At 37.5% G+C, this 17,042-nt stretch overlaps 1 pseudogene; it reads left to right on the plus strand.

Moving 5' to 3' along the window:
* The window catches only part of LOC124962886 (cell division cycle 7-related protein kinase-like), a 112,403-nt pseudogene that overhangs the window by 51,054 nt on the left and 44,307 nt on the right, over positions 1-17,042 (plus strand).

The following is a 17,042-nucleotide window of genomic DNA, read 5'->3' on the forward strand; positions in this document are numbered from 1 at the left end:
AGGGTAACAATGTTTGTCTCATTTCACCATCTTTCCTTCCCCTTGTCCCCTCCCCTCTTCTCATTTCCCTTTACACAATCCAAAGTTCCTCCATTCTTCCTTACCCCCTTCTCTCCCATTATGTATCGTCATCCACTTATCAGAGAAAACATTCACTCAATTCTTGATGTATTTTATTTTCCTATCCTGTCATTCATTTCCATTACAACTTCCATTTCCCTCTTCCCCCATAGTAGATAAAATGTCACACTCAACAATGTGTGCCCACTCTCCTTCCTTCAGTGTTTTGCTTAGATTCTATGGGTTATGCAAATTGAGCTAAAACTATTTTATGTTTGAAATAATCAAAAGCATTCAGGCTAATAAAAAATCAATTTTTTCTCAGAGCCTTCAGATGGAAAAGGCAAACAATTTAAACGTTAACTTGAAGGAGTCTCTGAACTGAAAACTATGTGTTGTTTCCCCATGAGAATTTGCTAATCTGTTGTACAGACATATCAGTAGGTACTGGACATCTTGCATTGAAAAAAAATGAATCGCTTTCAAATATAAATTCAAAGTTGAGAAGTTTAAAAAAGAATTTTAGGTACAGTTACTGCAGACTTTTTGCTTTGTGATGAATAATACGTTAGGTGGAGTTCTAGGAATACCTGAAACCTATTTTTTTTTTTTCTCTAGCAGATAACAGCTCATGTTAAGTAGGCTTTCTCCCTAAATATATTCTTCTAGTCTCATCATTCAACATTATCTGCTAAATTTAGCCAAAGATGCTTAGGTTACATTTTTTTCCATAAATGGTGTTCAGCAAAGGTATTCTAAAGAGGGAAGTGCACAGTGCAAGGTAGAAATAAATCCTGATTTTATTTCTGATTCTCTAACATTGGAGAACTTTTGTTTTTGTTTTTGTTTTTTTTTACTGGGGATTGAACACAGGGGTTCCTGGACCTTTTTATTTTTCATTTCGAGATAGGGTCTTGCAAAGTTGCCTCAGCCTCTCAAGTTGCTGGAATTACTGGTGTGTACCACAGCACATTGCTACATTGGGGACCAAGACTTCAACACAAGAGCCTTTAGGTGATGATCCAAACCATAACAGGAGCATAGTTATTATTTGCCCTAAACTTGATTTCCAGAAATCCAACCATTAGGGCCTCCAGTAAGTTAGCAATATCTGCATTTGCATAATGCTTCATGGTTTTTAAATAATTTCTGTAAATGTTATTCATTTAATTCATATAAAACTTCTGAGATGTTAAGTGATTTGCTCAAGTTCACACAACTAGCAAAAAAAAAAAAAAAAAAAACTAGAATTTAAAGCTCAGATTTAAATTCTATCTTTTGATTCCAGGTCCAGCATTTCCCTGCATTGTGATATTGTGATGGAGCCAGTCTGATGTTTCTAGAAGCTTTTTCTATTTCTTACCCCCCTTTTTTTTTTTTTTTTTTGTTACCAACTACTGAGTCACATCTCCAGTCCTTTTTATTTTTTATTTTGAGATAGAGTCTCACAAAGTTGCTTAAGGCCTTACTAAATTGCTGAGACTGGCATGGAACTTGTGATCTTCCTACCTTAAACTCCTGTGCTGCTGGGATTACAGGTATGTGCTACCATACCTGGCCCTAAGTCTTAATGTAAGAGTCAAATGTAGGGATCCATTGAAGGGTGCTTGTTAATTTTTCTGGATTGATTAAAGATCCTGATGACTTATTTTAGTCACTTAAATTTTAAATCATTTAACTATTTCTTTACTACTCCACTTATTCATTTATTTGTCTATGCTTTTATCTCTATTAAATAGGTATGTCTTCAATTTAAACATATTGTAATATATAACACATCCCAGATGAAGACCAGTTGAGAGAACACAGAATAAAGGAGAGGAACAAATGATAGGTCAGATGATTTTTTGAAACAGTGGTTTGACGAGCCTTGTACAACATATCTGGGTTCAAATTCAGATTTCTAAATGTGGACATCAATTCCCTATGTGTGCAATGGGGTCAGCAATACAAATTTCATATGGTTACAGTGAGAGTTAACTAAATATATGATGTGTAAGTGAGGTATATGCTATGTGCTTAGATACATATTAGTGGTTATCAGAGTAATTGGTACAAAGTAAGTGCAGAATAAAGGGCAATTTTATGACTTTGGCTGGGGAGAGTCATAAATAAGTCATGTTTGGAAGTGGTACTAAATATGGCTTAACTCACATTGAGGAGGCTGTGAATCCAGTAAGTAGCAAATACTAGTTTTATGATTTCCTGATCTTAGATCCTGGTGTAAGTGCTGGTGATTGTGGACTTTAGACAACTATTTATTCAATCGAAGATTCATAAACACAGGTCAGAGGATGTAAAAAATGTCCTTAAACAGAAAACAAAATTTAGGGTTTTCTCATGAATGGAGACATGTATCACTTTCCAGCTATAGCCTGTTAAATGTTTTATTCACCAGTTAGGTGAAAGGACAAAAGCTCATGCATGACAGATGGCAGCCCAATTCTGGCCTCTCTAAAATGATTTTCCTCCTACTCACACCAGCCCAAGGATGTGTTGAATCCAGCATTGCAGATGAATCCTGAGCACCAAATACTATTTCACAATGTGACTCAGAGACCAACTGGGTTTCTCCTCATTAGTGATAGCCAAGCACTGAAAAATGGTCTGAATTCAGAGTCCGGATCCAAAGAAAATTTATGTGTAACTTGATACCGAACTCCAACAAGTTTATGCATGTATATGAAAGCATAGAAGAATGGATAAATCATCTTAATCAGTCTTCAAGTCCTTGGCAGTCATTGAGAATTTAAACCAAGTTCTTGAGCTTTATGTAGTCAACACCCAGTTTAGAAGGCAGAAAATCATGGACTAACCCTGATATCTCTATTTAAATTCCTCCACATCCAATAATAGCTATTTTACTTGCTAAATTACCCTTAAATACAGGCACTTCTCTCTCTGATTCCACTACTGCCCCTTATATAAGCCAATATCATCTACCCTACCTTTAATATAGACCCTCCTTGAAGTAGTCTGAGAGATCTTTCCAAAATGCAGATTGGTCCTGTCTATCACTCCATTCCTGCCACTTAAAAACCTTCAACGGGTTGGGTGTGGTGGCACACACCTATAATCCCAGCGACTCGGGAGGCGAGGCAGGAGGATCATGAGTTCAAAGGCAGTCTCAGCAAAAGTGAGGCACTGATCAACTCAGTGAGAACTGGGTTTCTCCTCATTAGTGATAGCCAATACACTCTTAATACAATACAAAATAGGGCTGGGGATATGGCTTAGGGGTTGAGTGCCCCTGAGTTCAATCCCTGGTACCCTCTGTTATCCCCCCACCAAAAAAGCCTTCAGTGGTTTCCTTTTATTCTTATGATTAAAGTCAAAACAAATGAAACATAGTGTTCAGTCACCATAGTGTACCTAGTTTTCAGTGTTCTTAGTTACCAACAACAGAAATTAACTAGCTGTTTAAAAACAAAGAAATGTACTGAAAAGATACTGCCACTAGGAAGAAATTGACTCTGATCCATTCAGATAAGAAAGGAAGTTTAAAAGGATATGGTCATCGGGGAGGCTATGGCCAAGCTGCGGAAATGGATGCCACAGCCTGTACTGCCAACACCCTGGAAAACATGGGTAGAGCCACTCCTGCACCTGCCAAGACCAGAAGAGAATTTCTCACTGTTGTGCTTCTGGCTCCTGATCCAAAGGCTGGATGCGTGTGCACCTGATTGGCTGTAACTAGGTCATGTGGCCATGGCTCACCACCTGGGTACTAAGCTGCTATAATAAGAGGCCAGCTGGCCTCCCACCAAGACTCACAGAATGGGGAGTTCCCCAAACACAAGAAGGTGTTTTAAGTGCTGAGCAGCCAGAGAGAGAGAGAGGAAGAAAAAAGTAATCATCCATTATATCCAATGACCTATGATTTGACCCTTGGCTTCCCTTCCAGCAGCAGCCCCCTCTTCTCTATACTCCAGCAACACTTTTCTCTGCCTAGAATGCTCCTTTCATCACCAGTAGCCCTACTTTCTATGATCTAGGTCATTGTCGGATACTAGCAGAAAAAGATCATATCTATGGGTAAGCTCGATTAGGTAGCCATTTACTAGGGCATGAACACGGTTAAAGAAAGCCAACCAACTGTGGTGAAGCATCATGCACTAGCTGCAGCAGGAAGCCCTTACCAACCTCTCACCTGAAGGAGTAAGGAGATGGTGGTTCCTAGAACCCAGAGAGAACAGGTGTGGCTTTCAGCAAAGAAAAGAAGTCAAGCGATAGCCTGGCAGGGAAGGGGAGAGAGAAGCCTGACTTCACTTAGCTCCCAGCCTCCCATCTCCTGTTCATGCCTCTTATGGGTCAAACCCAGTCTGAGGCCAGAGGAATAGAGCAGAGTTGAGAATGATGGAGGGTGGATCTGGAAGGGCTAGTGGAAAAGAGTCCAGTGTGGTTAGTGTCCTTTAAATATTAAAAAGTATTTAATTCTACTTGTAACTTTATGATCATAAGTGTTATAAAAATATTATTATCTATCTTCCCTACTAGATTATAAATTCTTTGAGGTCAAGAATGGCATCTATCTTTTCTGAGTTAGGATAGACAGAATAAAGATCAGAAGAAAGGAGACAAGGTGAAGGAAAGAGGGCTGGGGATATAGCTCAGTTGGTAGAGTGCTTTTCTTGCATGCACAAGGCCCTGGGTTCAATCCCCAGCACCGCAACTAAAAAAAAAAAAGAATAAATTCTTGAAAAAAAAAAAAAAAAAAAGGTGAAGGAAAGAGAGACTATAGCTATAAATCTAAAAGCCCTATGATCAGACTTACTCCCCAGGCCCATTTTTTTCTTCAGACCTGTCACTCCACAATTTCTGAAAAATCTACCAATCTTTTACTGGGCATTGAACCCAGGGGCATTTAACCAACCACTGAGTCACATCCCCAGCCCTTTTTTAAAATTTTATTTAGAGACAGGGTCTTGCTGAGTTGCTAAGAGTCTCACTAAATTGTTGAGGCTGGCTTTGAACTTGCAGTTCTTCAGCCTCAGCCTCCTGAGCCACTGGGATTCCAGGTGTGCACCACCGTGCCCAGCTCCAGTTGTCTTTTTCAATAGTACCAGAGATTGAATCCACTGAACTAGAACCTCATCCTTTTTTTGAGACAGGGTCCCACTAAATTACCCAGGCTGGCCTCAAACTTGAACTCTTCCTGCCTCAGCCTCCTAAGTAGCTGGGATTATAGGCATGAGCCACCACACCCAGCTGAAATCTATAAATCTTATAATAACTAGATAAAGCAAAGGGAAATGTATTTTAGGAAACCTACAATATGGGTGCACCCACATGTTATCTAGATAGAAGAGACAATGTCAACCTGAAGGTGCTGGAAGATGGTCAGACCACCATGACTGTCTTGTGATCATGATCAAAGAACTGAATTCACCAAACTGACATCATTCCCATGTACCTTTCTGTGCCCACCCCTCACAAAATTTCCTTTGAGAAGAAGAACCAGAGACTTCAAAAGAACTTGCCACTCTTGAGATACCCTGAATTCTGCTGAGAATGTACCTTTACTTTCCACTTTCTACTAAAGTTATTTCTTTTTGTTAATACCTGATGTGTCCTTAAGTTCTTTTCTGTAATGTGTCAAGAACCTGGAAGGCACAGTGCCCTTTTTAAACTCCCTATGGTGACATTATCACTGTTTTTTCAGGAACTAGCATAATAATTGACACATAAGAGGATCTCAATCAATATTTATTGAACTAATGAGTATGGGTCACCTGACTTTAAATAGTCTAATTCTTGCATACATACCTGTAGTACTAGCTGTAGGGAGACTGAAGCAGAAAGAATTGTGAGTTTGAGGACAACCTGGGCAGTGAGATCAGTCTGTTAAATAAATAGGGCTGGGGTTGTGGCTCAGTGGTAGAACTTGCCTAGCATGTGTAAGGCATTGGGTTTGATCCTAAGCACACATAAAAAAATAAAAAAATAAAAAAATAAAAAAATAGATAAATAAAATAAAAAATAAAACAAAATAAAGGTATTGTGTCCATCTAGAAATAAAAATATTTAAAATAAATAAATAAGTTATAATGATGGCTGCAATGTTTGGTAAAGTTAAAAAATAGAATTTAATTTTTGAACTTTTTTTTTTTTTTTTTTTTTTTTTTAGTAATAGGGATTGAATCCCTGGGGCACTTAACCACTCGGCCCCATCCCCAGCCCTTCTTATAAATACATTTTTTAAAATTCAGAGACAGGTTCTCACTAAGTTGCTTAGAGTCTCGCTAAGGTACTGAGGCTAGTTTGAACTCTCAATCCTCCTGCCTCAGCCTCCCCGCTGGGATTACAGGCATGCGCCACTGCACCCAGCTAATTCTTGAATTTTTAATGACTAAAGTAGGGGAAATGTTCTGCTTCCTTGTGAGTCAAGGTTTTTCTTCTTTGTCAACCCATTGAAAGGACTTCAAGTTGTAAAATTCTGAGACCCTGACTATATTGAGCTAAACTTCCAATAATTATACTTTTATTTTCCCAGAGTTTCTCTTGCTCTACCACTGTGTCACATCCTCAGGTTCTTTGGTTTTTGCTTTGTTTTATTTTTTGTGCCAGGGATTGAACCCAGGAGTGCTTTGCCACTGAGCCACATCCCCAGCCTTTTTTTATATTTTATTTAGAGACAGGGTCTCACTGAGTTGCTGAGGCTGGCTTTGAACTCGAGATCCCCCTACCTCAGCCTCCGGAGTCACTGGGATTACAGGCATGTGCCTATGCCCAGTTCTCAGTTAACTTTTCTTGTTGATTTATTTAGAGCTCATTCAACAGAAATGTAGAAAGTTAACCTGAGCTTCATGATGACCAGAAAGTCTAAACCACAGTGCACAATAAAGATTTCAATTTAAAGTTTTTTGTGCTATATTAAGATTTGCCTTGAAATAGGCACAATGCCATATGGTGAATAACATATGGTACAAGACAGTCCCTGATCATATGGAAAATATGCTAATGAAATCCTGTATAGGAAATAAAAGTGGAACCAGATTTACTTTTTTCTAGATAGGTTTATCTGGTATCAGCATTTAAAAATACTGATTTCCAATGTCACAGTGGGAATCAGATGGAAGCTGAACCTAGATGATTGATGTGTAAGGTCAGTTACAAAATAATTCACAGGATGAAGACAGGTGTAATCTATTCTCTGGGACATCAGAGACAAAGTAATGACAAGGCTAATAAGAGACATTTAGAGAAGCCTCTGAGCTCTGTCAAGGAAGTCCTTCAAGGACAATCTCTAACTCAGATCCAAAAAACTTTTGTCCACCTATGGGAAAGATTCAGCATCCCCAAATGTTACTCTCACTGTAGCCTTGTGGATTAGATTTAAATTTACTGACTAGGACTCTGTCAGGTCAGTGCCACCTTTTCATAACATATTTTATAATGTCTCCTTTGACTTGCACAATAGTGATCTTAAACATATGTAAAAATACCCAAAGCCTTATAAAAAATGGAGTTGGGTTTAGGCACTGGTATAAATAAATATTGTACCTACATGAACGTCCTGTAGGACATTCAAAAGTCTAATTCAGCTAGGCACAATGGTGCATGCCTATAATTCCAGCTACTTGGGAGGCTGGGACAGCAGGATCTCAAGTTTGAGGTCAGCCTTCAAAACTTAGCAAGGTCCTATCTTAAAAAAAACTTTTTAAAAAGTGGGACTGGGGATGTATCTCAGTGGTAGAGAGCTTGCCTACCACGCACAAGGCCTTGAATTCAATCCCCAGTAACACACACACACACACACACACACACACACAGAGAGAGAGAGAGAGAGAGAGAGAGAGAGAGAGAGAGAGAGAGAGAGAGAGAAAGAGAGAAGGAAATGATAGAAAAGAAAGAAAAAGAAAAAAAGTTGTATTCAATTCACAGAACAATTTTTTGATATGTAGGTTTGTCTTACACGTTGTGGAATATCTAGCATCTCTGACCGCTTTTCACTAAATGCTAGAAGTATCCCCCAATCATTTTAACAAGCCAAAATGGGTCTTCAAGTTTCCAAAATGTCACAAGGGAATATAATGTCTCCTCTGTTGAGAGCTGCTGGGCTGGAGGATTCAGTAATCAGTTTTCTGACTCTGATAGTATTACTGTGATATTGACATTCTAAACCTTCTTTTGTTTGGTACAATTCTTTGCAGCAGCCCCAGAAACAAAATCCTTCTAAATTTAAAAAAATTTTTTAAAAGTTTATGGAAGGATACTGGAACAGCTGAACAAGCAAGCCTCAGTGTATGATTTAGGATTAAGTTCCAGTAAACATGATAGGAAACCTAAAATAACAGTGGCTTGAACAAGATAGAATTTTAGTTCTCTCACACACACTGAGGCTAGGGATAATAAGTTTGGTGTTGATAGAGCAGTTCTCCTCCAGGATGTCCTCAGAGACTGAGGCTCATTTTGCTCACAGTGCCACCATCCTTACAATGTGACTATGGCCATCAGGGTCCCAGATGGCAGCAGGATGCAAGAATGGATGAAGGACAAGGCAAAGGGTACATCCTTTGCTCTCAATGGGGTGTGATCTCCAGGACCTCAGAAACCAAACTCTGTAGATGCTGAAGTCCGTTACATAAAATGGTATAGTATTTGTATGTAACCTACTTGCATGCTCCTGTATACATTGAATCAATTCTAGTGTGGCTGAAGGTACAGCGCAATTGTAGAGCGCTTGCCTAGCACATGCAAGGCCCTGGGTTCAATCCCCAGCACTAAAAAAAAAAAAAAAAAAAAAAAAAAAAAAATTCTTTTTAGTACCTAACACAATATAAATGATGGTTAAATAGGTGTTCTGATGCACAAGAAATAAAATAAAAAAATCAACAAATAGAATGGATTCAAACTAAAAAGCTTCTTCTCAGCAAAGGAAACAATCAATAACATGAAGAGAGAGCCTACAGAGTGGGAGAAAATCTTTACCACACACACATCAGATAGAGCACTAATCTCCAGGATATATAAAGAACTCAAAAAACTTAACACCAAAAAAAAAAAACCAATTAATAAATGAGTTAAGGAACTGAGCAGACACTTCACAGAAGAAGATATACAATTGATCAACAAATATATGAAAAAATGTTCATCATCTCTTGCAATTAGAGAAATGCAAATCAAATCTACTCTAAGATTTAATCTCAGTCAGAATGGCAATAATCAAGAATACAAGAAACAATAAGTGTGGGTGAGGACGCGGGGAAAAGGTATGTTCATACATTGCTGGTAGGACTGCAGATTGGTACAGCCACTCTGGAAAGCAGTATGGAGATTCCTCAGAAAACCTGGAATGAACCCACCATTTGACACAGCTATCCCTCTCCTCGGTTTATACCCAAAGGACTTAAAATCAGCATACTACATTGATGCAGCTACATCAATGTTTGTAGCAGTTCAATTCACTATAGCTAGATTGTGGAACCAACCTAGATGCCCTTCAATAGATAAATGGATAAAGAAACTGTGGTATATATATACACAATGGAATATTACTCAGCTTTAAAGGAGAATAAAATTATGGCATTTGCAGGTAAATGGATGGAGTTGGAGAATATCATACTAAGCAAAATAAGACAATGCCCAAAAACCAAAGGTTGAATGTTTTCTCTGATATGTGGATGCTGATTCATAATGGGTAGAGGGGGGAGAAGAAATAAATAGGTGAGATATATATATATATATATATATATATATATATATATATGTATATTATAAAATGCTATGTGTATGTGTATAAATATATATACACACATGTTATATATGTATATACACATATGTTACATATATATAAAATACACACACACACATATATATGACCACACACATGCACAAACACAAATAATACATTTTAGGCAGTAAGACAAGAAAAAAATCTACATGTTCAGTATAGGAGCAATTTTTTTTCCCGAACATTTTTGATCCATAGTTGGTTGAATTCACAGATATGGAGCCCACAGATAGGAAGGTCCAACCATGCTGTATCTTCTAAGGAAAGTTGTCAGAAATTGTCACAAGACAATTCCATTTATATCTCATTGGCCAAAACTTACTCTGCCTAACAACTGCTGGGATCAAAAAGGTAGATGTCCTGAACCCATTAACCACTGCAGTCTTTTTAGAGGCATCAAACAGTGCCTCCTACATCCAGGACGCCCTTCAGCTACTCTTACTTGTGCTGCAGATCTCTCTCATTGAGAACAAGACAGAATTACCCAGGCAGGAGCTACAAGTCCAGAGACCTTTGCCAGAACATTGAAGCATAGAGAAGATTGACCTGGGATTTGTGATGGCTGAGAAGTGCCACTTTTTTCAGGGTACCCCTGTAGAAATGAATGAGAAAGGTTATTTTAATATATAAAAATTCAGGCAGGAGAATGGGTTTAAAGAGGAAGTTTGTTTCTTCACTTGGATGAGGTATTCAAGTCCTTATACTATTCCCAGTTCTTATAATTAATAAATTATTTGAAAAGAAATTTTTGTAGAAAGTCCAAGAATAATAGCTCTAGATAAAGTTTAGTGGGACACTCAGGCAAAAATATGGATCTATTTTTGACATGTTGCAAAACACTAACAATCTTGTCATGAATATAATTTGTAGCCCATGGATAAAACTGGTGGTAACACAGGAGAAAAAGAACTTAATTTGGCATTCTAGAATTTACAACATACTTGCTTCATTAATGCCAAGAACTTTCTCCTTTCTAGAATAAACTCTGTGACTTTAAGAAAACTGAGCATATATAAACTCTAAAATGATTACCCTTTATCATGTGAATTCTTGGAAATGGTTAGGAAGTTTCATCCACTCTTAAATTCTCAGTAGATATTCAACATTGAGGAGAAACTTACAGTATTAGATTTTTTCAGGCACACGAATGAACTATATAGCAAAGTCCCCTTTGGCGTCAAATGACTCCCCCATCCCATGAAGATAAGCTTCAAGTCATAGCTGATCTCTATTCAACGGAATTTAAGACCAATAAGAGCAATTTAGAGAAAGAGTTTCATATTTTAGATACTGTCTTTAGGTTGTTTTTCATGTGTAACCCATAAGCAGGATAAATTCTGTCACAATCAACCCAAAAGGAGTGTTGAGGCTCTTTTGTTTTTTAGTGTTTTTGTTGTTTGAGTATTATTAAAGTGAGTCATAGAGTCCCATAGAGATGATATTCATTTATAATAGGATTTAACCTCTAACAAATTTTTTTCTTTATTTGTTTTAATTTATTCTTTAGCATGCTTTTAAATACAACTTTTATCCTCTAGCTCTTATGCCATTTTTGCTTTCTTCAGCAACTAAAATATATTTTGGTATCTGTTCTTTTTTTTAAAAAAGTTCTCCAGCTTTGTGGATTTTAAATGATTCAGGTAACTTTTTTGTGAGCTCTGCATCCCCATTTTTTTTTGCAGTGCTGGGGATTGAACCCAGGGCCTTGTACTTGCCAGGCAAGCACTCTACCAACTGAGCTATCTCCCCAGCCCAGTCCCCCCATCTTATAAAAGGTTTAAAATAAAATATAATGGTATCTAAAAAAAAAAAAAAAAGAAAAAGAAAAAGAAAAGAAAATGTGTATTGGATGACAAACTAATAATCAATACCCTGCTTAAAGAGAAAGGAATCCGAATAGGTGCAGGTCTCAGAGGACAGCATCACCTGTGCATGTTCAATTTGGGCAGCTCAAGGGGTTTATGACTGTCACGCTGCAAGGCTGCTCAACCTTTCTCGGTGTGGTAGACTGAATAATGGCTCCCCAAAGCAGTTTACGTCCTAATCCTTGGAACCTGTGAATATATTACCTTAACTGGTAGAATATATTACCTTAACTTTGAAAATGTGATTAATGCTCTTGAGATAGGGAGATTACCTGTGATTATCTGGATGGACCTAAAGTAATTTTAAGAGTCTTTTTGAGAGGGAGACAGGAGATCAGAGAGAGAGAGATGACTATGGAAGCAAGAGGTCAGAGGGATGCAGGGAAAGGGCAGTGTGTTAGTTTTATATCACAGGGACAAAATAACCTAGAGAATCAATTTAAAGGAGGAAATATTTATTTCAATTCATGGTTTCAGAGTTTCAGTCCATGGTTACTTGGGTCTGTTGCCTTTGGGCCTGTGGTAAGGCAGGACATCATGGCGAGGAGTGTGTGGAGGCTGGAATACCAACATCCTCTTCATGGACATGCCCCCAATACCGACCTTCCTTCTACTAGGCCCCACCTCCTAAAGTTTCCACCCCTCCCAATAAGCTGGGGACCAAATCTTCAACATAGCTGGGGACATTCCCGATCCAAACCACAACAGGCAGCTTCTAGAAGCTAAAAAACAACAAACAAACAAACAAACAAAACCATGGAAACTTATTCTCCCCTAAAGCCTCCAGAAGGAAGAGGCTTTAATTTCACACTTCTGGCAGACCGAGGAACTATAAGAAAATATTGGATTGTTTAAGCCACATTTGTAGTAATTTGTTACTACAATGATAGAACATTAATATACTTGGTAACAGGCTATTTTCTGAGCCTCATTCTAAAATCTCACTAATTTTGCGAACTACCCAATATACTTCCAATAAATTCCTTTCCTGATGAAACTAATAGGGTTGACTTCTATTATCCAACAAAGAACCCAGGCTGGCACAATCGTAGGATGCCCCTCTGGGATTCACTGATAAGAATGCTCAGCACCATCAGCACCTTGTCTCCATTTGCCTCTCTTAGGAGTTATACTCCCATGACCGCTAAACGATCTGTCTTCAGCTTCGACCACATGCTGATCTCTGCATAAAAAGACTCAGGTCTGGTGATTGGCAGCCCTACCAAAACCACACAGACTGGGGAAAGGGCAGTTTGCCCAAAGTAATGAGGTAAATGTTTTTTATCAAGGGAAGGAGAAAAATAATACTGGTCAGTCAAAAACAACATGTTTTTACGAATTAATATTTCTTAGACTCAAAAGACATCTTCATGTCTGTGAGTCAGGCTCCAAACCAAAAAACAATGAGGGGACCTGGCACAGTGGCGGCACACCTGTAATCTCAGCAACTCTGGATCCCAAGCCAGTCTGGCAATTTAGCGAGACTATGTCTTAAAATACATTTTTTTAAAAAAATGGGCTGGGGATGAAGCTTGGAAGTAAAGTGCCTCTGGGATTAAATTACCAACTAAACACACACAGACACACACAGAAACCAATAAGGAATTTTCAGTTTAATATGGTAGATTAATTAAATGTATATATCGCCTCTTTTCTTTTTTTAAACCTTCCCAGATTTTTTTGACACAATACTTTTATTTTATTTATTTATATTTATGTGGTAATGAGGATTGAATCCAGTGCCTCATACATACTAGGCAAGTACTTTACCACTGAACCACAAACCCAGCCCCATCTCCTCTTTTTTTCTGAAATTCCACTAAAAAAAATTTTTTAAATGTCATAAACCATAAAGGCACATGGAAAATGAACATTAGTAAACAAAAAAACAACAAATTTTTAAAAACTGGGAGACAGATGAAGGAGTGGCAAATGACATTGCTAAGCAAAAGAAACTAAAATCTAAGCATCCAAAGAGCTGGAGATGAAGAAAAAGCAGCCAGTTTACTCTGCAGGCTTCCAGAAAGTCCGAGGCTATAGAAGAATGAGTACTTCCTGACATAAAAAGAAGTGTTTCATGCTTCATGATGAAATATATGGGTGAGTAGAAAATTAGATAAAATCCAGTCATGTAAATATGGAATATGTTTAAACAAAGAAATTAGGATACCAACCCTACGTACCTCAAAAGAAAATTAATAAATTAGATTATTAAGTATATAAGCAAATAGAGTCTATAAGATATTTGAGAGCCGGGTGCTATGGTTCACACCTGTAATTCCAGCTAGTTGGGGGAGGCGAGTGTAGGAGGAAACAAAGACGATGCAAGAAACAAACAAACAAAAACAAGATCATGAATCAAACAAACAACAACAAAAAATTCAGTAAAATAATTAGAATACCCTCCAGAATGTATAACTTCAGAGCAACAGGATTTCCAGAAAAAGAAATCAGGAAGAAAAAAGGATGATAGAAAAAAATTATCAAAGCTAGGCATGATGGCGCACACCTGTAATCCAGTGACTCAGGAGGCTGAGGCAGGAGGATGGAGAGTTCAAAGCCAGCCTCAGCAAAAGTGAGGTGCTAAGTAACTCAGTGAGACCCTGAGCCTGACTTCAATCCCTGGTACTCTCCCCAACCCCCCAAAAAAAGATCCAATAAATAAATAAGAAAATACCTTTGAACTGAAAAAAAAAAGTACAATTTAAACATACAATTTCAACTGGGTACTAAATGTCCAGCTCAATGAATTAAAAAATGACTTACACCAAGGCAAAAGATGAATTTCTAGGACACTAAGAATTAACTTTGAACTTCTTGAGGATTAGGGTAGAGAATGATCACACAAAAAGAATCAGGAATCAGAATGGACATCAAACTTGTCAGTGGCAACAGAGTTCAGAAGATGATAAAACATGCCTTTCCAGTTCTGAGAGATGTTATTTTCATCCTAGAATTCTATTTTTGGCCTTAAGTAATGATCAACCATGCAGGTAAACATACAAGGAAGTCCATGTACTCTTCATCACATGCACTTTTTCTCACCCTACTTGTTATGGTTTGGGTGTGGTCTGAGTGTCCCCAAAGAATCCATTGTGATAAACGGTCACCAGGGTGGTGCTGTTGGGAAATGCTATGGGAAATTTCAGAACTAGGGTTTAGCAGGAGGTCCTTGGGTCATTTTGCAACATGCCTTTGAAAGGCAGCTTTTACAAGAGAGTTGTTATAAAAGTCTGAATCTGACTATGCCCAACTCACTCTTCTCCTAGTTTGATAGGTAATTGCTTGCTCCCACACCCCCCAGTCATTGCTATTGATCATGATGTAATGTACCTGAGAATCAACCAAGTCAATGAAGAAGCCATGCCCTTGAACCTCCAAAACTATGAGCTAAATAAACCTTTCTCTTTATAAATTAGTTGCCTCAGCTATTTTGTTATAGTGATGAAAAGCTGACTGATACACTTTTGATGAATGATTTGCTCAGCACAATGAGTGGTCTAATCAAAAAGAAGAAAACATGGGAAAAAAAAGAAGAAAACATGGAAACTGGAAACAGGGAATGTCACATGTAAAGGTGGCTTTAGACATTAGTCCTGGGATAACAACCTAGGGAGCAACCAGTCCAGACAGGAGTAGGAGGACAGAGGCCACAAATAGATTATCTGAAATGTGAAATGTGAATGTAGTATTGGTAATTCATTAAATCTAATGAAACATTCAATTAGATTGATATAAAACTTATTAAGATATAAAACTAGGCAATTCTTATTTCCAAAGAAAACAAAAGACTGTACAATGAAGAATGAGTAGTCAAAGTCTACTAGTTGACTTACTAATGACCAACACTTACATAATAATGTAAATACTAAACATCGAATTAACTGGAAATCAGGTTAAAATTATACTAAGATGATGGGGAACAGAGTATGCATGTATGAGAAATTAACAAATAATGTCTAAAATTTATAAATGAAGGAACAGCAGTTCATTATAGGCATTTTCTATCAGGAAACATTGCCAAAGATTTAAAAGCCTGTGGAAGGAAGAGTCCAGGAGTGAGAGGATGTTCTGCTTTTTTTTTTTTTTAATATAAATTTTGTAGTACTATTTAATATTGTATATAACTTTGTACAACTCAGATAAAAAAAAAAAAAGTAGCAAGGCATGATGGCACATGCCTATTAACACCAGTGACTCAGGAGGCTGAAGCAAGAGGATCACAAGTTTGAGGCCAGCCTTGACAACTTAATGAGAACCTGCCTCAAAAAGAGAGTGGTGGGGGTGGTGGGGAGAGAAAATGAGAATGGGAATGTAGCTCTGAGGTAGAGTACTCCTCAGTTCAATCCCCAGTAACCCCCCCAAAAATTATAACCTACCCCCACCAAAAAAAAGGGAGAATAAATCTAGACACTATTCATATTTTAGCTTGTATCATGCATTAATTCCAATGCTTTATCTAGTATGAATTCTGTTCAGTCCCAACATTTGCTGGATTTAGGAAGAGGTTATTGTTTCATATGTCCTGTCTCCCTCAGTGACCAATATTTGAATTTTCAAAGAATTACAAAGGGAAAAAAATTTTCTCCTATTTCCTATGTGTATAAGTGTACATTCTAAAGCATGAAGTAGGATTTAAAAATATTTGTTTTCCAAATGTTCATTTACTCCCCACATTTACTATACCACATCTGTTTGGCATTTGATAACCAAATCAAAAGCCTCCCTCTCTCTGCTCTGCCTTGGGCTGGTTCCCACTCAATCCCCACTAAGATCACGACCTCATTACATCATCCAGGACCTTCCTTGCTTTGATTCCCCATTTGAGTAATATCCACATTTCACTCTATAAATTACCAGATACACAATATTTTATAAGAAACACAACTTGTAAATATAGTTAACAAGTATATGTGTGTTACAATAAAGCTTATAAATTCAAATCTTATTAATCTATAATAAATACATTTAGAATGTATCTAATAAAATGTATTTTTTGCATGCCTGTAAATTCCAGTCACTTGGAAGGCTGAGGAAAGAGGATCTCAAGTTCAAAGTCAGCCTCAGCAACTTGGCAAGGCCCTAACTTAACTTAACAAGACCCTGTCTCAAAATTAAAAATAAAAAGGACTGGGGATGTGGCTCACTGGTAAAGCACCCCTGGTTCAATTCATGGAACGAAAAAAAAAAGTATTTTTTTGGTAAATAGAACAATTCTATTAGTAACTTTGTGACAGTAAACAATTAACTTAGAAATAAATTAATTCACATAGACTCAATATTCATTTTTTATATGAATAAAAGTTCATCACCAGGAAATCTGAAGAGGCAGTTTACAAAGTTGGCTCATGAAATCAATCTAGTCAGTCTAGTTTATGGTTCAA

This window comes from Sciurus carolinensis, chromosome 13 (assembly GCF_902686445.1).
Source record: "Sciurus carolinensis chromosome 13, mSciCar1.2, whole genome shotgun sequence".
Classification (NCBI taxonomy): domain Eukaryota; kingdom Metazoa; phylum Chordata; class Mammalia; order Rodentia; family Sciuridae; genus Sciurus; species Sciurus carolinensis.